The sequence below is a fragment of the Pezoporus occidentalis genome, unplaced genomic scaffold (genome assembly GCF_034315485.1).
Source record: "Pezoporus occidentalis ecotype Australia unplaced genomic scaffold, CSIRO_AGI_Poc_V1 ctg2, whole genome shotgun sequence".
NCBI lineage: Eukaryota > Metazoa > Chordata > Aves > Psittaciformes > Psittacidae > Pezoporus > Pezoporus occidentalis.
The window spans coordinates 20,150,945-20,173,419 of NW_026913855.1; the positions used below are offsets into that span (position 1 = coordinate 20,150,945).

Here is a 22,475-nt window from a genome sequence, read left to right on the forward strand (position 1 = left end):
CAAAGGACAATGCAGTGCCTGACAGAACGGGAAAATGTACTGCCACACAGTTGGGACTGGTGTTTCTGATAATGAAGGACAGACAAAAAAAACTATGGCTCTTCATCTGAACAACTTTTGAACAGCCATAGGGTGCAATGTTTGAACCCAAACCTGATCTTCCTTGAACTTTCAACGTAGCTGGTTTATGACCATCTCTGATGTCAAAAGCTTCATTGATGTTTTGCTCAAAACCTTTTGTTTAGTCTCATTGTTGTTGGTCACTTCAGCCATAACAGTAAATCCCGTATGCTTAACTGCAAACAGAGCTTGCAGGAAGAGTGTGAGAGCACACTGCAAGTTTGACACATAGGTGGATCAGAAGATTTTTTTGCAGAAGTGGTGGAAGACAGAAAAAGAAAGAAAACGGTACTGGAAATTATTGTGCAGTGACAGACAGTGTTAAGCTACTTTGTTTAACACTGTTCATACCATGAGCTCTAGCCTGCTGCTGATGTAAACATTTGGGCATATCCTTAGGACACAAACGGAAATGGAAATCAGACAGTTTATACCAGTGAAGATGATACATTTCCAGTAAAATTCCTGGTTTTGCTTTCTGTTCATTGGAAGGCAAATTTCAGAACAAGAAGTAACCCCACAGCAGAGTGTACTGAACCTTAAGGTTATCAATAGCAGCTTATTGTCTAGAAAAGTCCTGCCCTGGCTTATGCCACAATTTCCTGCTCTTGTTAGGCTAACACTTTTACTAACTAACTTTATTATGAATCCCTGATCCAGCCAGATGCTCTTGTAGAGAATGAACCAGAAGCCCTGAAAAAGTATATTCTCCTTTTACAATGCATTTAAGTACAGGATTGATATTGAGTGTATTAGTAATTTCATGGGTAACGGTACATCAACTTAAGAAATCTTGGCCATGATTCAGCAACATATCCCTATTCAGCAAAACATTTAAGCATGTACTTTAAATTCTATGGACTTCAACAATATTTAAGCCTGTATTTAGGAACCTAAACATTTAAATAGGTTTTTTCTTTCTTTCACAGCAGGAATTACTTACTTAGACTTTTAGCAACTTAAGATGGAAAAGACATCGTAGTCCATCCCGAAGCATGAGAGAGATTACACAGGTAAGTGACACAGAGCTAGGATCTAAGTGAACTCACCTTCATTTCACTCCAGAGGCAGAAGTCTGAAGCATCTCTTCCTGAGTCTTCAAGTCATCTCTTCATCATCCAAACACCCCATTTATCAGAAGGCTTCATGTGTCTCCCAAGACCTTGATATAAGCAGAATTTTATTGTCAAAGCCATTTGAAGTCGAAGAGAAGCCATTTCTCACTTTTTTAATAAATAGAGATACTGTTTATATGAATAAAAGTGAAAAGCACTTTCCCTAGATACTTCTGAAGTTTCCAAAAATAGTCCTAACTCTCAGCCAAAGTTACTGCTGCTGAGCTTCCCCAGGAGAGCATCAGTACATGGTACTGCTGTGTGAAATAGTCTCACTGCCAGTTAAACTGGTGAGAAATCACGTTTTAGTGGTTTTGTAATAAAACAAAATATTTTGTGGCCTGGCCCCTAATTCTTGGCTTATTCCTAAAGAAACAAAAGGCTGTTTCCATAGCTACAAAAATAGGGAAACATATCTGTAAAAAATTTAGGCTGCAGTCTAAAACTGAGAAATTTCACAATTTGCCCATAGTTAAGCAGTGATTTGATCTGCAAAGAGAGCTTTGTTATGTTTGCAGTAAAACAGTGAACTGTTTGAAAGACATGTTTTCCTCTTGATCAGATTTGAAATGTGTATATGGGCAGTTTTCACACAAGTTACTACAGAATCACGCTCTGTCACAGGACCTAATCCTGCAAGCTGTAGCGTGCTCTCAGTTCCCTGTCATATTAGAAAGAGGGGAGGTCACACAAAATCTATTTTTTTTTTTGTATCAGAAAGAGCTAGATTTTGGACTTGCTTCTGCATTCCTTACCTGCCTGAATAACCACATAGGGCAACCAGATAACAGAGTAAGAGCTGTGGTAATGGATCTTTTACTTTTGACATAGCAATAACTGAATAGGAGAGCCATTCGGACAAACACTAAGGACTAGGGGATGCAGTCAGTGATACTTGCTTATTATTTTCTTTAATGGAGAGACGATTTACAAGCTAAGCAGCCTTTAAAGCTCGGTATGTGTAATGTCTAAAAATATTAAGGATATCAATATAGTAAAGCAGAAGGGGATCTGCTGAGCACCAGCCATCGATTTGTTTTGAATGGCATCACTTCTAATAGTAGGTAGTCATTGGTAAAACTATGTAAGGCTTTATTTTCAAATATCATACTTACCTACTCTCTCTAGAAAATGTAGCTTTATGAATGCACATGTGAATACATAACTGTTTGTTAAGCAGGAATTTATTCTGGTGTTTTAAAGCATGTCTTTAACATAGTGATGTGAGCTTCTGTGAATGCATAAGAAGCATAGAACTTATCAAATTATAGCACCTTAATGAAGCCTGAGAGCACTGCAAAGAACAGCACTGGCTACTCTTCAGGGACAATCCATGATTATTTTTTTCACAGACATAATGGTTGCTTAGAGTAGAACAATGGCTGCATACTTCTTTTGAAAGAACATGCAGCCTGGGATGACTGGAACCGTTTCTTCCAAACCATCCAAAGATCTTATGAAATAATTTCACTCTTCAATTCTGCTTAATTATAAATGGGGTTTTGTTAGAGCTGCTTCATCATAACTAGGTTCCCGTACATGCTTCAGCATGCAACTGTCACTTCACTTGTTGCTAAAGGGAAGCCCTTTTACAGAGTACAAATCTCCATTATTATCAGCTTCTGCCTTGTACAATAGCCTAAGAATTGTTTCTAACTTTATTGCTACTTCATATTCAGGACCCTCCTTCAGTAATATGCATCAGTGCATTTTCTATTAGCACTGTGGATGGTAAAATCTAGTATTATAGCCAGGGTCATTTACACAATTCATTTACTGTCAAACATACAGATGCTTGAATGTTCAGCCATTTCTAACACCCAAGAGAAAACACTGTGTTATAACTGGACTCTACATTAACTAGCTTAGGTCCTGTTTTTCCACAGGCCAGGTTTGGAACAAGCACTCAGCACTTGTCTCTTGTGTCCCGTTGACTTGATACAGACATTTCTCATTGAGGCAGAGTAATTAGATTTGCTCTTTAGTACTTTGTAAGGTAAAACAGAGGTTCTGCTTAGATGGGTATGTCAAGCCTGCAAGTACAGTAAAGCCTGCATCTCAGGTGCTAACTGCCAGCATATTTTAATCTAGTTCAAATATTGTGGATGTATTTATAAGTGTGGTGAAGCCAGGTACATCTATACTGAGCTAATAAAAGAGAAAAGCCAGATATTCCCTCAGTTTATCTTTATCAGATTCTTAAGAAAAAAGATAGGAGCTCAAGCAGCACATCTGGCAGTTTAGTGCAGTGAATTGCTGAGCCAAGGTGGCTTTGGCAAACCGTGCCCCATTGGCCATTTTAGCTATCAGCTGAGCTGTCACTCAAATGCCTCCGCTGATGGCCATCTGGTAGCATGCCTTGAGGAGAGAGCCTGCATCCAGAGTTTTAAAGGTCAGCACCAATACCTTCAATCCTGCTGTCAGCCAACACAGCTCAGAAAGCGCTGGTGTTATGTGCTGCTCACTGAAGATCTGATTAGTATGTGACTGCTGCATTCCAGACTTGCTTCAGACTCTGAATGATCTCAAGTGATAACCTGAAGAAAAGCATATTACAGGAGGCTAATCTTGAGGTGACGAGACTGTGAAGAAGCATAGCAAGTTCCATTTAAAAGGATTTTTTTTTTTTTATTACAGGTGGATCACAAATTGTGCGATGGAAATTAAAATGTGCATGCACCATTTGAACTGCATCATGTGTGAGTGACAGCTGTTGAGTGCGTTGAAGTGATTTGCTGTTAGACATTCTGGGGATGAAGCAAATAGCATTTCATTTTTCTGCAACTGATACAAGTTTGTTTTGATGTACCTACAGTTTCTTCCCCTTCCTTTTCAAACCACTGTCAAAAGGATTCTGATTCTCACCCTGGACAACTAGTGAAATGTTCTGTTTCATCTTTCCTGTCTGCAAGATGGAGATTGCGTTTGGGTGTTGATAGCAGACTGCTGCTGTTGTTCCAGCCAGTTAGTATAGACACTCAGAAAATAATACATTAAGTCCACTCAAATAGACTTATATGCTGCCCACAGCAGTAGACGAGTTGTGTATAGAAATGTGCATCTTATGTTACATGCAGATTTTTTGGAATATAATGTCCCACTAATGTTGGCTAGACTCCCATACTCATCAAAGATCCCTGACTTTTACAAGATAAATGGGGATTTAAATTCTAGGAAGCAATTTGCTGGTTGCATGAAAATTAATGAAAATCTTGCTGCTTCAACAGTGGTAGACAGAATGGTGCAAAAAATATTTAGCTCTGGGACTAATTAATAAACCAAGGGGGTTTAATGCTTTGGTTAGAACTGAGCCAGAGATTAATTTGGCCCACATTACACATCCTTTGTGTAACAAAGTATATAAAATCCCTTATAATACAGTGTGTTGTAGGATTCTTACACATACAAAACAGAGCTTCACCGGTTTCCAGTTGCTCAAAATTGAGCCTTTGGCAGGGATGGTGGCTGAAGTATGGTGTGTCACTTTGGTTTTGTATTGAATTTTGTCTATGGTTTTATTTTTCTCTATAACATACACTTTACAGCCATAATCTTGTACCCTTTCTAATGATGAGCAGTATCTTGTCTTATTGCTTTCAACAGAGCATCGCACACAGATATCACTTCAAGGCTGTATAGCTGACAGCATCCAGTCCTCAAGCAGGAACTCTAGTTAATCATAACTTAAATGTTTGCAGAAAAATCTGCAAAATGCCAAATTGTTGCCAAGGTTCTTTGCCTTTTTAGAAGAGAGGCGATAGGAAAGAAACATGCTTGTTTGCTCTAGAGATCCTGCCCCCCAGTGGCAACACACCCTAGCAAAAGACGAGAGGAACAGAGGCCATGGAAGAAAAAGTCAGTTTTCACAAAAGCAAAAGATGGTGCCAAAATTAAGTGCAGCAATATAGCTGTTGCATGGCATTAGGTAAGATCCTTTGGTTATGTCTACACTCATGAAGCATGGGCCAAGGCGCACTGTGAAATTATCTGCGGCACATTGTGACATAGCACTCTCCTAGACAATTCATAGGCAAGTTTTGGGGTACAAACACAGACTAGGAATAATTTCCAGTAGGTAATTTGAAAATGGCCACCCTGTTTTGGCTGAAGTATTTCACTATCTGTATGGACACAAAATGCCAGTCGTTTTGGTGTCATGAAATTGGCAATGGCCCATTTTATTATAATTTTTAATTAACATAGAATTACTCTATACTTGTTATTCTATGTCTATACTAATTAGGTGATAGCCTTAGAGACCAGTTTGCCTCACTTCATTCATTCTGTAGCATAAGGATAATGATGTTTGTCTACCCACCTGCTTAACAAGGATGCTGTAAGAATTTATATTCCATTAATGGTAAAGCATTGATGATTTGGAGACAGGAAGATGGGACACACATTAAATAGAACTTACTACTTTTCATCTACCTTTGGAATTGCTTATAAGTATGCTAACAGCAGCACTTCCTGTCTAGAACACAGTACTTTTTGTTTTCTGATACTGGGTGAAAGGGAAGAGCCCTGGTTAAACTCATTAGGCCCTCTAAATGAGAAGTAATGAATTTAAGAATTAGCCTTTTTACTCTGCTGCACAACTGCTACACAACTAACTCTCTCCAAAGGATATGGTATAGTAAGTTTGACTTTATGAAGGGTCTAACACATAGGCCATGGGCAGAGGGATAGGCATATGCATATTCCAATATACAGTAAGACCTGCTCATGTGAAGGTCATATAACAAATATTAGCTATACAAAATAACAAGTTGGCTATCAACTGTCCCTAGGGTCAACATTTTCCAAGACCTTATGAAATCAAGTTGGCAGGGTATGAAAGGTACATTGTTGCTCCCACACGTCTCATGCAAAACTTCAGGAAATTGCATTCATGTTTCTTACACCAACACTCACAAATGAGATTCACTTTTTCAGTGCAAAGACGCTCAGAAAGACATATTAAAAACTGCTATCCTCATCCACTCTGAGATTTCACAGTATTAAATATTGTCTGGAACAGTGAAACCAAGAATATTGGAAAAACACCAGGAAGAAAAACACCAGGAAGAAGAAGAAGAGAGGGCAATTTGTCTGATGAAGATGAGAGAAATCGAAGAGGAGCAACGCAGCAGGTCAGTCTGTACAGACAGACCCAAGAGAAAAGCTCTGGTGTTGCCTTATATCTGAGTGAGGAGGACAGGGCTTCTCAAGAAAAAGGAGGCAGGAGGAGCTCCAACAGGAGCATGGTGTGTGCCCATGCTTTGTGTGGAAGCTGGGGGGAGAAAATATGAGATGCTAACACTTCAGAAAAAGCGTCTCAATTTCCTGGCATTGTTGGAGGGCTTAAATGTGCTGTGGGCTCTGCTTTTTTTATTTCTTTCCTTTTCAACATCTTGTATCTACCTCTACTACTGCTTAAAGGAAGAGCAAGCTGAATATTTCCCCTTCTCAATGCCCACAGATATCACAGATAGTGACAAGAAGAGTCCCTAGTGCAGAAGAGATTATGTAGAGTAGAAAAGACAGGCAGTTTGTCCTATGTCCCTTCTTTCACCAGCTCAGGGAACTAATGCTTTCCTTAATTCAATAATCATAACTTCACAAATCCCCTAATGTGGATGCTGTCTTGCTTATTTTTTAAATTTGTCCTTTTAATCTAACCTTTTCAGGTAACTTTGATGGTCCAGCAGATTACTTCTGTGCATTCCACCACTGGAAAGCACAGCCTGAAAATTATTAATGGTATGATCTTGTTCAGCTTTGGTGTTTTTTTAATTTTGCACTGAAGTGGACGCAGAGTTCTTATATTGCAAATGATGATACTCAGATAAGGAGCAGCATCGAACCACTGAAGCAGGGAGAAGAGATTAGCTTAAACTGCACCAGCTTAGCTGGTGATGCACATACACTTACACTGCATGAAAAAAGGGGTCTCTAGCACGTGACACTAGGTTAGATATGGTTAACATATATCCAATTAAAATCACTGTCCCAGTCCAAGGGCTACTTATACATGGGAGAAGTTCAGGTCTGGAACTGTGCCTTAATGCTGAGGGTGCAGACAGCTGCCAGAGGTAGCTGGAAAGTGCAAACCTGTTCCTCTGATGATGCTTGGAGGTCTCTGTGCACTACAGATGAAGTCCTAGCAGTCTAAACGAATACTCAAGTTCAGCTTCAGTGATAGGGTCTAACACAGAGCGCAGGCAAAATCTGTGGCTTAGAGGCCACATGAGATCATGGTACTTGTGTCACCCTTCAAAAATCTATTAACTATAAAATTTTTCATTCCATAGAAATGCTTTAGGAAACTGATTCGTCATGAAGACTCTGCCTAATGCACATAAAGTAACATGTACCTCCTGTTGCTGCTGTTGATTGATTACCTCAATCTATTGAATTGCCTGTGTCCTAACGGAGCACCCTGCTTTACCAGAGCATGAAAGCTGGGACAGCCAGGTTCAGAAATCATTGTGTGTTTTGTGACAGTGCTTTTCTTGTTTGGTTTTTTTTTAGGAGTGCTAATTTAGGAAAAAAAAAAATTAAAATTTTACTGATTCAAACACTTAGTTTCCAGTCCCAGGCAGGCACCTGGGGAACAAGCTAAAGAAACTGGTTTATAATTGTCATTTGCTGATGGCAAAGCTATGAAACAAAGTGACAGTGCTGGGTGTTCAGCCAACTGCTAGCTACAGCCATGCTGAAAAGAGGCTGAACCACAAGAGCCAGGCTTAATTTGCACACCGAAGGAGGCCACTGAGAACGGACTGAGGGAAACTCAAGAAAAGAAAATGCTATGATTTCGTTTCACAGCCTCACTGTAAAAGCAGCTTAAGGAGTCACTGCTGAAAGTCAGCTTTGCCTGGTGAGTTTTTTCTTGTTGAACTAAGGGTGATGTAGCTCAGGGCCTGAGAGACAGGAAGAGGAAGGTTTAAAAGGTGACTCACTACCTTGTTTGGGAGCAGAGGTGAGCACTTGCTAATTATGGCAAATATGAAATTAATACCTAGACAGCCTCCTTGCTGCCTTTTAATAATAAATAGGAGTACTTCTTCTGGTAGCATAACACTGCATATTTGAATCAGCTGTCCTAAGAGGAGCTTATGCTTTTTCCCTGGCATTGGAAAGACGCTGCATAATCATCACGTAGGAATACATGCTCTGAGCTTCTGTGCTTCCTGCTTCTAACAGACACAAAAAGGAACAATCAGGGCTAATTATGACTGCTAGTAAAGAAGGGATTCATGCCTTAAGGCCTCTGAGCACTTAGCTCAAATATAATTAAAAACAAGAGTTTAAAGGAAAAGATTTTCTCCAGTAAGCAGAATAAACATAAATTTATGCTGTCCATCTAGGTAGATAAAACCTTTTCAGAGTACCTGAATATGCTTAAAGTAAATCCCTAGTAACCTACAACACCCCTAAGTACCCTTTATCTCTAGCTCCACACAGTTCATGGGGAAGAATAAAGGAATCTGGGCTGCTTGTAGGTGTATGTGGTAAAACCACATTTAAAAATCACTGGAAGTCAACTTCAGAATCACACCTTCTCATGGTGACACCATGGCAGAGCTGGTTTGTCATTCAACTCATCTGATCTTAATCACCACAGTAAGACGTAGGTCAACAGGCAACACCACTCATTTGTCCAATATTATTTTCAGGTTTGCATGCTATGGTTCTGAACTGTGTTTGCTGGCAACACCATTAGCAGCAGCTACTTAGTGAAGCTTTCTAAGCAGTGCTGGCATTGCTGACTCATGGACAGGGTGCTGTTTTGAATGCCAGAATCCCCCTTTCATCAAACCAGTTGCAACAGGAGGGATGCCATCACACAGGTGCCAACCTTTAGATACGCTCCTCCTTAAGCCATTCCTCAGATTCATCTAGTTGACTTCAACTGCTTAACCCCCACTGCTGGGTCTCAAGCAGGTGGCAGAACACTCCAGAGAGAAATCGATCCTATCCAGCCCAGCTAATTGATGCAGTCAGGTCATCAATATCTCATAGTCATCAAAAGCTACCTAACAGATATGGTATTACCTTTATTGAAAGTTGGGTCTCGAAGTTATCCCAGTCATTAGCTTTTCTTTGCTGGGCTTTGGTCTGAAACAAAGAAGCCCACAAGACACACTGTCTTTTGTCCAGATACTTCTGAAATTATTTACATTCTGCTTCCTGATTGTGTAAGTAATCCACAGTTACCTCCTGTGAATCTGGTCATGATTTGTACAGCAAAAAGTGACAACTGGCATAGTTTAGATAATCTGACTTTCTGTCTTATCTGAAGGAAACATGGTTGGACAGAATTCAACCACCCACTGAAATCTGTATTTAAATTTCAAAAATGCTCTCTGAACACTAGAGACTTTGTAAAGATGCATAACTGTGATCTCCAATGTGTGCACCAGCACTATCAGAGCATTTGCCTACCGTAAGTAACATATTGAGGTTCTTTCCAATGTGTGGCTGAGGGTTTGGTGCAATACTGTGAATACATTTCCTAGGAAAAATCTATTTTCTGGTTCTTCCAAAGTTCTTTTCAAGAACTGTCAGAAATTCTTCAGAAAATTAGATGGTGATATTGAGAGATTGTCAAATAGCATTGTGTATGTTGTACCTACCTGTACTGGGCATAGACAAAAAGTCAATCTTCAGAGCTGTCAGAGTGACTCATCAGAACATTATTCAGAGAAAACTAACATACTGTGTGAAAAAGTTTGGAAGAAAGGCCTATGTTTCTTAAGGATAATCAGCAAATTTGCTGGCATGGTTGCATATGTTTATCTTCATCTCCTGTGACCACTGTGCACATTAAATGATGTAAAATTGCACACCTAAATAATCATCTTCATGGCTAATCTTGTCTGATGAATACAGTTTCAGACCTACCTCTTCTGCATATAAAAATGTTTCCCTTAGAATGTACCTTCCCAAACCACTTGGGCACCTCCATAGACTAACCTATGACATACAGGTCATTTGGTTACTCTTCATAAAACTTAAAAAGTATTCATGATGATAAGGGGTATCTGTGACTGATCTGCTTATTAGATCTTTCTTTTTTTAATTTAAAACATCTCAATAAAAATGGTGTTTAAAAACCACCAGGGACTTTCCTTGTCTGAGTATTGTAGCTCCTCTTACAAAGACAGTTCAGCAACCACATAGAAGACTATTTAAAGAAAAAAAAGGAAACAGCACGTTTAAAGCAAGAGGAAAATAAGTGTGATTGATCTGAACTTCTCTTTTTTTTTAAAGTCAAAAGTTTGTCCTTCCCATATTGTTCAGGAAAATGTACCTGTGTGCAAAAGTATATTATGCCAATTGGTTCTGAAAGTAGAGTTTATCTGCAAACACTTTAGTGGGAGAAGACAATGACAAATCTTCCCCGTTACTCATCAGTATAGAGCTCTTGCTGATTGTCAGTGCAGTTTCCTGAGCTATCACAATTCTGTTGGTTAAAGCCATATTTCCAGAGTATCATGTATCTGTTTCTGTTCTTAATTTAGTACTGAATATTTAAAGCTAGTGGATGAGTTAAGTCTGAGAGTGCATTTTCTCCTGCTGGCATTTATGCTAGACCAGAAAAGGGGGGGGAGGGAAGCAGAAAAAAGAAACCTTAACCTTTTAGTATTTAAAAGCAGTATTTTAAAAGCAAAATTAGGGAAACACAGTTAACAGAAATAACCAGGGGAATATAACATTTAAAATGAACTAAAGGAAGCAGATTTAGTTATATCTTTCAAAGACAGTGTAAAGTCAACAGAGTTGCAGTATGTATCTCAGTATTGACTTTTTGTGGTAATATTTTTAATAGGTTTTCTTATGGCTCAGACTCTCATTTTCCCCAAAATTCACCATATGGGGAAGAGTCAGGGCACTGACAGATAAAGATCAGACCCATAAAGTATTAAATTCAGCTCAATCAATTTTTTTGTTGGATCCAAACTCTTGTCTGTCTAAAGATAGTTCTTGCATTCAAACACTTTCTCCCAAATCTCTCTCTTTAGTGGCATAACTTGGGCATGATACAGGTACCAAGGGGCTGGTTTCTTTTCACCTTTACTGTTGGAAATGTTCCATTTAATGCAAATTATAAACCATCGTTGATCTAGAAATTGAAGTAGAGGGAAGAAAGCAGAGAGAGAGAAGACACCCTAACTCTCTAGCCCACTACTTGGGAAATAGAGCAGAGTTCATAGTTTAAACATCTCCTCAAATAAATAATTATTGATATTAAGTGATGGGAGATGAAGAGAGAGATTTATCTCATACTACCCAGTAGCCTGGTCATTCAGGAAGTCACCTAGAACACAAAAGACCTAGTTCAACTCTGTTTGAAAGCAAAGATATGAAACTGTGAGAGGGAAGGTTCACATTCAGGTACCTCAGTTAGGAGGCTAAGTTAGGCTCAAAGAACTCTAAGTCACAGCTAAATTACAAGTACCAAGTTAGCAGGTACCCTTGAGAAGCTCAGCTGTTGGCTTATTTTAAGATGGGTCTTGGTGTTTTCCTGAACTCTTAATAACTAAGAAAAGGTTACTTAGACAAAGATTTTGCTCAGTACTGAAAACCCACTTTTTAAAACACATACCTATAGAATCATAGAATCATAGAATTGTTAGGGTTGGAAAGGACCTTAAGATCATCTAGTTCCAACCCTCCTGCCATGGGCAGGGACTCCTTACGCTAAATCATATCACCCAAGGCCTTGTCCAACCTGGCCTTGAACACTGCCAGGGATGGAGCCTTCACAACCTCCCTGAGCAACCCATTCCAGTGCCTCACCACCCTAACAGGAAAGAACTTCTGTCTTATCTCCAATCTAAACTTCCCCTGTTTAAGTTTTAACCCGTTACCCCTTGTCCTATCACTACAGTCTCTAATGAAGAGTCCCTTCCCAGCATCTCTATAGCCCCCCTTCAGATACTGGAAGGCTGCTATGAGGTCTCCATGCAGCCTTCTCTTCTCCAGGCTGAACAGCCCCAACTTTCTCAGCCTGTCTTCATACAGGAGGTGCTCCAGTCCCCTGATCATCCTCGTGGCCCTTCTCTGGACTTGTTCCAAGAGTCCCATGTCCTTTTTATGTTGAGGACACCAGAACTGCACACAATACTCCAGGTGGGGTCTCACAAGAGCAGAGTAGAGGAGCAGGATCACCTCCTTCGACCTGCTGGTCACGCTCCTTTCGGTGCAGCCCAGGATATGGTTGGCTTTCTAGGCTGCAAGCGCACACTGCAGGCTCATGTTCATTTTCTCATCAACCAACACCCCCAAGTCCTTCTCTGCACGGCTGCTCTGAATCTCTTCTCTGCCCAATCTGTAGCTGTGCCTGGGATTGCTCTGACCCAGGTGTAGGACCTTGCACTTGGCATGGTTAAACCTCATGAGGTTGGCATCAGCCCACCTCACAAGCGTGTCAAGGTCCCTCTGGATGGCATTCCTTCCCTTCAGTGTATCAACCGAACCACACAGCTTGGTGTCATCGGCAAACTTGCTGAGGGCGCACTCAATCCCACTGTCCATGTCAGCGATGAAGATGTTGAACAAGAGCAGTCCCAACAGCAATCCCTGAGGGACACCACTCGTTACTGGTCTCCAGCTGGACATTGAGCCATTGACCACAACTCTTTGTGTGTGGCCATCCAGCCAGTTCTTTATCCACCAAGTGGTCCATCCATCAGATTGATGTCTCTCCAATTTAGAGACAAGGATGTTGCGTGGGACAGTGTCAAATGCTTTGCACAAGTCCAGGTAGATGACATCAACCGCTCTACCCCGTCCATCAGTTCTGTAGCCCCATCATAGAACCTCATGAAATACATGCACCATTAAAAATGTTTAAATAAATCGCTACTATCTGCTCTGCAAAAAATAAAGGTTCAATGGGTCAGACAATTTTCCTGCCACTGACATCTATTAATGCTGTTCTGGGTATTCCCCTGGCATGAGGAAGTAACTGTCATCTTGCTACTAAGGATGTATTCATCATACTCACTGGCCACAAGGAATGAGTGTACACCACCACTTGGGTACCTATACAAGGAATCTTTGTCTGGAACAACAGCTGGATTTCTAAATATATAAATATATATATTTACATGTGTGTATATTTTTTTCCCAATGATAACAGAGTAGACATCCACTAGAATTAGAAGCTTGCTGAAGTACTACCAAGATATCATACTTAGCATATAAAATAGGTGTAAATAATAATTCAGCATACTGCTTGCAGATTTGAAACTGTGAATATTTATCAGGAAAGTCTGCTCACTGGTTAACTGTGCTCTGCCAAATGCTGTTAAAACATTTTTTATAATGTATGTAAGATGTAAAAGTGGGGACTGTAATGAATTTCTGTTTAGATCCCAGTACTGAAACAAATGAGAGGTACAAAAGCCTCTTACCTTTCTCATCAATATGTTTGAAATTTATGGCTAATGTAAAGAATCAGATGGCTATTGGAAGGAGACAACAGATATACATGTTTCAGCTGATCTACGCTTACACATGAGAAGAAAGATGAGCCAATGATAGCGAAGAGAATGAAGCTATTAGTGGATTGTCAAAGGAAAGGAAGTGCTAGAGAAGAGGTTTTGGAATTAGGATACTGATAAACATAAATTCTGGCCAGAAAATGTGGAGAATGGATTTCCCAATGGAAAATTGACATCTTCCAGCAAAGGAGTGATAACTTCAAAACTGTGGTCTATAAATGCAACTGCTGTATCCCATTATAGGCCAGAAGTCCCACCTGCCTAAGCAAGTCTCCCCATTAGCCCATGCCTCCCATTGCACAGTACTGCTATCCCCAGCATTATGGGAGCTGAAACCAGGATGGGAAACCTATTCATAGAACATAACGTGGGGAAACCAAGCCAATGTATTGCATTTCCTAAGAGATAACACTATGTCACTTTCAAATGAAATACTTTGGTTTGAATATGCTGGCTGAAATGTTGCATTTTCTCATATGTTCAGGCATATTTCCATATACATTCAGACATTCTCTTTTTCAGTTACAGCCAACATTTTCTATGGTAAGCAGATACTCTTCTCAGGTCTACACTGCACATACACAAAATAAAAACCTAGATCTTCCACTGAAAAGAGATTTGATAATTTCTAAGCAACAATCACATTTAAAAGCTATACTTCATAGCAAATTTTGAAGCACTTCTATTTTTCAAATAACTTCTGAAATTCTGGTTAAGGAGCTAGCAGGCTTCCTGAGGAGTGGGATCAATGACATTTCTTGACTTTACAAAAAGCAGCAATCTCCACGATGGATCCTTAAGGTTAGTGAAATCAACTTTCTCTCTGATTATCTTTCTACCTGCCTGGCACTGACAGAGAGAAGACAAACCAGAATGGGGCCTCTGAAGGTCTTCAATAAATCGTGTGATTAACCCTTAGGTATCACTCTAGTTACTTTGGAACAATCTGGAAAAAATAACAGTACAGAAAAGGCAAACCTGCTTTTGTTCCATTGACTCAGGTATTTGTACATGTCACCTTGATGCTGAATATTGCAAATTTGTCATTGGATCATTTCATCTGATACTTGTTTTTCATTGTTTGGAGCTTTGAAGGTCTCAGTGAGAAAAATCTTGGTCACAGAAGTAAGTCTTGCCATTGAATCAGTACATGCTGCATGGTATGTTTTGCAAAGATGTGGCTAATGTGGGGGTGGCAGGAAGGGGAAGCAAAGCTGATATTTGTTTCTTTAATTTCTCACATGGTTCCATCAGAAAAGACATCTTGCTCTAAAGTTTCCCCTGATGCTAATCTCCTAATAGCTTGGTTTCCCTCCACCTCACTGATTCATTGGTCCAATCTTTCTTCAGATTTGAACCAAGGAGGTGAGGGTGATGTTTTCCCATCTGCAACAGAAATCCCTGTGCTGGTTCTCTGCCTTTTGCTATCAGAGGTCTATGGGTTAATACTTGATAAAGGGGAAGAGGTAGGTATTTGTCTCTTGCCTGGAGAGAAATTCTTTGCCTCTTTGCCAGGGAAAACATCTGATCCTATTGCAATGATTTTTCTTTTAATTGGAATGCAAAGATCTTATCTTTTTATTACTCCTTTATTGTTGATAACCACTCCACTTGCTCACTCTCCACAAATGTCCAGCTTATATATACAACCAGGGAAGCAGTTCATTTTTCCTCCTTTTTGGCTTTAATCATTTGCCTAACAACTGAATTGTGCCAGAGTGGTTCATATATCCCTTCCCCTGCTGCAGTCTCTTTCGCAGATGCCTGCTCTGTGTCTGTCTCTCTCTAATTTCCAGGCACAGATCAGCCCAGTGACTGCCTCTTGCTCTAATAACTGCCTGAGGTGTGGGAGACCACTTTATGGGAATTCAGTCACACAGGCCTATGCAAAAATAACAGTAAATGAGAAATTTGCAGTGAAAGGGAAACATTACATGCAAGTCATACGCCCACTACCCTCTTAATTTAGTTTCTTTGTGGCTTTGCACTGCCATACGTTCTGTAATGTCAGATCAGTGCGTGGGGAAGCAATGGCCTCGTGGATAGAGCTGAGGCGCAGGAAATCTGGGTTTTATTCTCAGTTCTGCCTGACTGCCACAGATGTATGGCTCGACCTGCCTGCTCACCAGTGCCCATGGAGAGCCTCGCCAATGGCTGCTTGCCCTGCTGCTCAGCATTGCTGCTGCCACTGAAGGATGCTTTGGGAGAGTGGCCATGGACACTTCCAGAGCCTCAGGGTTCCCACAGCAGCTCTACTGGGTGCAGAGTAGAAACCATTTGGGGCCCTCTTGGAACCAGGACAGCTATAGATGGCTTCACCCCCCCTCCTCCTAATACACATTTTCTGTCAATTCTGGAGTGTGTGTGAGCATATATTTATATACAGGCAATACCACTTGGTTTCTTGCTCTTTGGTTTCTGTTGCTCTTCAAGAGCACAATGTCCCACCACTGTAGGTCCTCAGCTGGTACCTTAAGTCCCCATGCCCTCTGTGTTTCCTGCCCTCCTCCCTTCTCTTTTTTTCCTCCTTCCCGTATCCCTCTTCTCTTTACACATTTTCGGTTCTGTTTTTTTACTATCTCTTCCTCTCCCCTCTTCAGCCCCAAACTGCCCCTGCCAAAGGAAACCATTTGGAGAGAGGCACTGTGAAGTGGATGTGTGTGCACGTGGATGAACACACATGCAAAAAGGCACCTTCCAGAGGGGGATCGCTGGGACCCAGCTTGAGTAATTAAAGGCATTAAAGGCAAGAGGTAGTGTTTGGTCTGCCTCCATCGCTACTGCTCAGTGTCTGCACAATTCTGACTTGATGACGTGGTGTCATTGGCTCATCTGTACTCCTGATAACTAAAATACAGCCCCATCCATTCCCTCTACTGGTCTGGTCTCTTTCATATTGGATACACTCCCCACAGAAATAGAATAACTAATTCTTCATGGTCTTGTAGGACAACAAGCCTTGTAGGATCTCCATCCAAACAGTGGTTTACAAGGAGGTTGTCCCATTCGCCTTCTGCCTCTACTCCCCTGTGCAGCACCCCACACAGTGGTGGGTGTTCACGCTGTGGGTCACACAGTGCAGAATGACTCCTGGCTTCTCCACTCGTACTGGAGCTGCAGCCATCCCTGCCACTAGCTGCTATGGAAATACGTATCGTCACCATCGGGAATAAAAAACCTCCTTGTGCCATGAGGCTTTTGTGAAGCTTAATTCTTTACAGGCTGTGTGACATGCTCTGGGTTGGTGCAGTTGTGAACTTGCTGTGTCTCTGTTTCGAGATACTGCACCTTAAAACATGGAAATATTAGGTGTAGCACTAAAGGATTTTTTTCAAAGGGTTACCACAACTGCAAACACACTTTATGACTATGTGCTACTGTTTTCCACGTATGAAAGAAGAAAACCCAACTTACATCATGTCTTGAAAAGAAGGGAATAGCTTTTCTATAGTTTAGAGTGAACAGGTCAATGCTTTCAGTTCTATTTAGGCAATGTAAATTGTAGCCATACCTCATACTAAACAGGCATTTCTGTCCATTTTTCAGTTATCAGCACACCATTAGAAGAGATGGAGAGAAAGCTATGTCCTGGAAAATAAAAAAGAAAAATATTCTTCTTTTTAGACAGAAAGGAGATTTACCTGAAGCTGCCTTACAAAGAAAAATATAAGATTTCAGAAATGTTACTGATATGGGCTGAAGTTGGAGACTGACAGTGTAAAAGTAGCTCTTCTCTCAGGCTGCTGAGTGCTCCTAGCTACGGAAAATGCGTTTTTCCTCAACCAAGTCTTCCAGTGTAGGCTCCCGCTCCATAAAGGCTGGTTCTGTATCAGATCATATCAGTCATTCCAGAAACCTTCTGAAACATAAAACTACCCTTTATTGGGAAGGGGGAAAGCAGAAGTAAGTGTTGCTCTGCTGCATTTATATGGAGCCTTTATTATACCTCGAGCAGCACTGCTGAACTGTGTGTTTTGTTTATCTGGCAGTGAACTACCGGGACTACTAAGCACATGTATATAAGCTTTAAAAAAGTAGCAACACTGACAGACAGTTGCCATCTGAAAAACCCTTTAGCTTTTGTTTATCAAACTATCTATCTCCGGAAGCAGTCTGAGCAAATAGGTGAGTATTGCCCAAGCCCTGGCTATGCCTCTGAGAGTTTTTGCTTGATAAGAACATGAGCAGCAGAGTATCCGACATGGCAGTGCTTGGCGTTTACCTCGCTTTATTCAGAGACCTTAACGCCCTTCCTTGCTCAGCCACTGGGGTGACTTGGAAGAGAAGAAACAATAGGGCTGAGAAACCCAAGGATTAAAAATCATAAAGCACGTTCCCAGGATTCAAAGAGTTACCTTAAAGATACGGATTTACAAATTAAAAGTGCCCTCATGTTTTTTAGCCGCAGAGCTCATACTTTCAACTCTTCTGTTGAATTGCGAAGTTTTTTATTGACAAAGTCCTCATTCAATCATATAGTAGCTGTGAAATTATGACAGTTGTCAATAGGGTATTCAGTCTCCTGAGCTCACCCGCATAGTCTTTTTGTAGATATTAAGCTGTGTAGTCAGTGCAATTCACTAGCATGGACACGTATCAGTAAGAAGTTGAGTGTATGGGTGTGTTTTAGCAGCAGTTCAAAGCAGGACGCGTTGTTTAAACCCTGAATTGCCCTTGGCACTAATATAGCCCTGATGATACTTTACTATATTGCATCCTGACAAAAATGTCACGGAGCAAGCCATGCCATCAGCATTTCACTGTGAATGCCAAACCAGAAAATAGCACCTGCGATGGCAAGCCATTTGAATAAACAACCAATGGAGCCCAGGCCTGAAAGCTTTCCTCAGCTCTGCCATCACATTAACCAGCTTGAGAATGAGGTGCAGCTGGAAAGATGATCCCAGGCTCCCTGCTGCCTCCTCTTGCTGGTGCTGGTGCCCAAGCTGCAAGCCTGAAGGGGAACTAACCAGATTAAAAGCTGTTTGGTTTTGTGAGGTACATTTTCAGACAAACCAAATTCCCTGATTTGCCTTGTGAAAAGAAAATGGGATCATGAAGCTGGAGACAGGGGAGGAAGGCTGAACTAACCTTCTGGCAACTGCTCGCAGCTCTGTCGGCAGAACGGGACCACACCGGCAGGGAGTGTGCCTTAGCACGCAGCCTGAAGATGTTTTAGTTTTAGGACACCAGCTCCCTGAGTTCAAAACCCATTATAATACATTGTCTAAATAATATTCGCAATATAAGTTGTATACTGGGGGAGAAAAAAGAAGTCTAAATTAATTAAATGCACAGTCAGCATAGGAACAAAGCTGAGGTGCACATCTGAAATCTGGTATTTATGGCAACACTTCACATGCAGCAACAGCATTGTTTTCTTATTGGTTCTGTGTTTTCATAATCCAGCCCTATTTGAAAGGAAACTCGTATATCTTTGTTTCTAAAATGGAAAAAAGCACTACTGGTTTTAATTTTCTGTCTAACTACACTGTCACACGCACAAGGCACGTACACATACAATTGAAACAAGGGTGAAAACGAAAATCTTGTACTGCCATCCTGTGGTCAATGTTAGGAAAGCATTAGGTTGTCCAGCGCATATTTACAGGGTTACCCTTTCAGAAATGTGGAGGCTTTGCAGCAGTTAGCAACGGCTCAAGGACCAAGAGTTACACCAGGTGTTACCCCAGGAAGCAGAGAGTAGAACCTCAAATGCTATTATATATCATTATTCCTCCTGCAACGCAGTATCTTCTAGAGTCCTTTCTGGAAGACACATAGTCCATCCCAAGAATGTAGGCTCTTTTAAGAGAAAATATTCTCGGTGACCAAATAGTGAATAGCATCTACAGCACAGGCAGGCCAGGTGAGGCACACACAGACAGGCTGGATGGGGGTCCTCAGGAATCACTGGGAACGTGACACATGTTCTAAAATGCAGTCTGTGAGGTACTGTGGGGGTTGACTTTGGCCTACGAAAAGTATAGAGAAGTTCACTTGTAAATAGGTCATAAATTCCTGCTCACTGGCTAAATGGATTTTTTTCCAGTGAATCACCACTAGGCTTAAAAAGAAAAAAAAAAAAAAAAGGACAAGCCAAAAGGGCACAAAGTCAGCCAACAAGGGAAAGACAGAAAACGAGATGTCATGCAAACAGCATGCAAAATACACAGTGGAAAAATAGTATGTTTACCAGAAAGTCTTGATTGTAATTGAATTCTATGCAAGGATGGTTCTGATTTGTGCTATTACACCTGAAGCTTGGTTTTCTACTAGACTATGATTTTGCTGCTATAAAAATGTGCATTTACAACACTGAAAATTGACCACTGGATACACATTCTATACACTTGCATTTCTAAGACAGAAGCAAGTTTGTCAGACTGAGATGCATACAACACGTACGTTTGTCCAAAAAGCAGTGATGGAGTACCCCAGTATACTGTGGGCTCTTAGCTCTCACTATGTCTCCTTCAGGGGCCTATTCTTGTACCTGATTCTATATGATAGGACTACGCTAACTGAGAGAAGCTGGAATCTAGAGCAGAAAGAATGCTGCTTGAGGCTTCTTCACGGATCATTATTAAAAGCTTCCCTCCTTTGCTTTAAAACTACCCAACAGCAGTATCAGGGTGAGTCCAAATTTTGCCCTTATGAGAACAGAATATTAAAATGGCTCTCCCCCAAAATAATCCTGAAATAATGAAAAAGAAAAATCTCAGCATCATCCATACAGGAAGTTTTCAGATAAAGTAAAAGGGTAAAAAGGATTTAGCCCCCAGTTCGTGCAGACACCCACACCGTTTCTGCATGTCTCAACGTATGATTATGGGTTTCTTAGTAATGCGTATGGAACTCCACTTTCACCAGTTCAGACGCTCACGACTAACGCCACTGCCGTAATTTATGGTTTGTAAGATCAGCTTGTGAAGCTACCATGCTTGTCTCTTATGCTAACACAGTATATGGTATGTCTTCTTTGATCATTTATGTGGTTGTACCATCTTCTCCCTTCTGCTTCAGATGTACTTGTTTTCATCCCTGCTTTGAAAAAAAATGGTGCTTGCCTCACCCTCTTCTCACCTGCTAATGACTTCTGTCTCCAGGCACATCTTTCCTCAGCAAGGCACTACACCAAATGACGTTTTTGTTGTCACTTCTATCGACAGCTGTGTTCTTGATCACTTTTGATTCTGGTTATCTTCTCCACAGTGCAATGATTTTTCTCTTTGATTAAAAATCACTGCTGACAGGTTCTTCCTCTCCTCCCTGCATTCCTCCTTGGTTTTCTAGACTTTTCCTGATCTACTACAAACAGGGAATTATTACCTTAAATTCTCTTCTGAACTTTGAATCTTACTTATTACATTTTACCTGTGCAGATGAAACAACACACTTTTCATATCCCTGCTGCATGGGGTTTTCCCCATTGCTCTAAATAGGTATTTCTTTCCTGCTTAAAGAAGAGTTGTCATACTCAGTATTTTCAACATAATTTCTCCTTATGGACCATTCTGTGGCACTGCACTTGAAGGAGACTGTAGAGAAACACAAGTCCTCCCCAGCTGGGGAATGGACCAGCTCTGCCACACGGCAGGACAGCCCACAGCTCTGCTCAGCCCATCACCAAAGGGGGGTCAAGCACCCCCATTTTTTTCCTTGGACTGCAGACTCATTGCAGTGGGAAGGGAAAGGGTGAAAGGGAAAGGCAAAAAAGTTTTGGTCTGTTAAAAACTTCTTTAAAAAAAAAAGTTTTGGTCTATCATAAAGAGAAAGGCAGGGTAAAATGTTCTGTCCAAATAAATTTTTCACACAGGTCTCGTAAGACGAGTGTGCATTTCATTATGACATGGCCTTTTGGCTGTTTGTTGGTTTCATCTCTACACATTTTCCAGTGAAGGTGAGGGGAGAATGTTTCCTATCTGTAGATTGCTAGACAGGAAAGCTTAAATGAACTTCTGTTGCGATGGCACAGGAATCTCTGTCATCAGCTTCCCTTCTGAAATGAAAATGTTTAGACATGTTCTCCTTGTGCAGAGGAGGGAAGATGTTAAGTTGTACGCATCCCTGCTAAGGAAAGGGAGAAGTGTTGATTCATGCTTCCGAGTCATGCATTTCAAGATGTGAAGTGTGACTGTGAAAGCATCATGGGAGTAGCCCCAACAAAGTAAATAATGGTTTACTTTATGAGTAAAGACAACTACCTATAGGGTTTTCAAGGGCAGGACCAAAAGGATGTGTCTATCCTGGGCTATGTATGGGTAGCCAGCTACACACATAAAGGTGTGTGTGTGGTAACCTCTTGTGCAGCTGATCTGCCATGAGACAGTCTGTGTACTGCTATACAGAAAAATGTCGGTGCAAAAGTATGTGCACTGTTGAAAATACACCTGTGTAGATCAGTCACTGCAAAACTAACTCCACTCTTAGAGAAGGAGCTGTGGGGAAAATGGAACTAGCTTTCACAAATGAGCTAGTTTATATCCTCTTCTTTCAGGTTGCCCAAGAAAAACAAAAAACAAGAAGCTAAATTAGCCTCTGCTGTATTTCCATTGAGAAGCACAGAGCTTTGCCAAAGATATTTGCTGGGGAAAAAAAAAAATAAATCCTCTGCTAACAGAGCATGAAAACCTGATTTTCAAACACAAAGAGCCAGGTGATGTAAAAGTTGGTGACACTGCAATTTAAGCAGACTGATAATTGATTACTGCGATGCTAAGAATTTGCATCGTCTCCTTTT

The 22,475-nt window shown here is 40.9% G+C and overlaps 1 long non-coding RNA gene across 1 annotated transcript; it reads right to left on the reverse strand.

Moving 5' to 3' along the window:
* Positions 1–785: 785 nt before the first annotated feature.
* On the reverse strand, positions 786–21,270 carry LOC134163105 (uncharacterized). The gene is made up of 3 exons (XR_009964578.1): positions 18,824–21,270; positions 17,244–17,320; positions 786–1,282 (listed from the first exon to the last, which is right to left on the reverse strand). It is a non-coding gene; the product is annotated as an uncharacterized LOC134163105 (long non-coding RNA).
* Between the last annotated feature and the right edge of the window lie 1,205 nt (positions 21,271–22,475).